The sequence below is a fragment of the Lactuca serriola genome, chromosome 1, assembly GCF_051521515.1.
Source record: "Lactuca serriola cultivar US96UC23 chromosome 1, Lser_US96UC23_V15, whole genome shotgun sequence".
Taxonomy (NCBI): Eukaryota; Viridiplantae; Streptophyta; class Magnoliopsida; order Asterales; family Asteraceae; genus Lactuca; species Lactuca serriola.
Window position 1 is genome coordinate 231,870,810 of NC_136408.1, and position 1,905 is coordinate 231,872,714.

Sequence of the window (1,905 nt, forward strand, 5' to 3'; positions counted from 1 at the left end):
TGGAAAGCAAGTACCACAAGTGTCATACCTCTAATGGCTCACAAACACCACAAGCAAATGGAGAGGCAAGAGAGAGAGAGATAGGGGGGAGAGGCGGGAAATTCGGCTCTAAGCCTTCTTAGAATCAAGTGGCCGATTTCCCTTTGCCAAGGGGTTTATATAGGGTAGAGATTAGGGTTTTAGTCCTTATCCTTATCTAGTTGCTTGCCCACCAAACAATCCATAAGATAAGACTATAACCTTATCCTTGGGCAAATTCTAGGGCCTTATCCCCTTGAATTCGTCCACCCCTTCATTAGGGCATCCATTGCCCTAATTTGCAACTATCACATAATTACAATTCAGCCCCTGTAGTTTAATTAATTACATTTGATCACAAAATTAATTCTTAATTAATTATTGACCAATATTAATTATTGACCGATATTAATTAAACAAATATTATTCCTATAAAATCTTTCTCTATTATTTCTCCAGTCAAGTTGCTTTGGTGAAGGCAACCCAAAAGAACCATGCACAACTGAGTCAAGTACTTACCAAATATGGTTACGGGCTTAGATACTAATCCAACACTTTCAACCAAAGAAACTGCTCGGAGGAAAATAGATACATACTAATACTTCATTATATATGCCAAATGACCGTGTTCTCTTCAACTTCAACACAATCAGTCGTTTGATAGTCAACAACTGGCTTGGCTTGGCTTGGCTTGTTAGTTGGAAGAGTCCTAGACGATGCCATATAAAACAAAATAATCAGAAAGACCACATTCCTAAATCTTGGACAGATGATTGAGGATTAGCATTAATGTATACACTTAAAGTAAAGTATAAAAGAATGTTGAAATTGTAGTTACATCTGGGATAAATTCCTCTAGAGAAGCATCAAACAAAGAATCCTCGAAGGAATCGAAGAAGTCGGACTCTGTGATACCGGTTTTTTTGGTCCATTTCAATCGGGATAGTTCTGTTTCTGCTTCTGCACCATCCCCATCAGCAGGAGGTGGCAGAATTACAATTCCAGCTTCAGAAACTGGTATCAAATAAAGAGTAGTAATGGTATTTATAAAAACAAAAATTTTAGGGTGTTTGTTTTGTTATTAGACAAAAAAAAAAGATATCTAAAACTTCCTTACCAACATCAGGAGCATCAGATTCCCCTGAAGCAACAGCTTCTTCAGCACAGGCTTCTGTTGATGCAACTCGGAATTTGTGCTTTGGATTATTTCCACTAAATTCACACAGTATTTGATCATCAGCCCAACTCACAGACTGATTTGTCCTACTTGAAGATTTCAGAGATGATTTAAGCCCTCCGATGCTACAACTTGGCTCAGAGGAACCAATATTTTCCATGCACATTACATGATGATGATGTTTTCATCTTTTCTTGAACAAATCCTTTTCTAGCCACCAGGACGAACGAACGGAAGATTAGGGTTGTTTTAGGTTGCTAAGGGTTTGGTTAGAGGGGGTGTATGAACTAAATATGAGCAATCGTCCCTAACAGAAAAGCACTAGGGGACCCCGATGTAGAAATGTGGCCGCCAATTAGGCTTTCATCCCAAGGGTACTTAACGTCAAAATGTGGCTGCAAATTAGGGTTTTTTTTTCTTAATGTGGAGGATGTAGTTGGAGGTTTTCTTGTAAAGAAAGCTTGAATTGTGATGGATGATCAAAGAAGGTTTGGGTGCTGGAGGTGGGTGAAGACGAAGGCCATAGGGATTCTTTCTTGCTGATTCAAAGATTAGCATAGATGATAGAAGGTGGAGGCATCAGCAGAGGGAATAAGGGAGACTGAGATTGGATCGAATAGGGGGGTGGTTTAATTTTTTGGGATCCCATTTCCCCCCAAGGCTATTAAAAATGCGCGTTGCGTTAAAAAATTATAAAGTAACATGCTTAG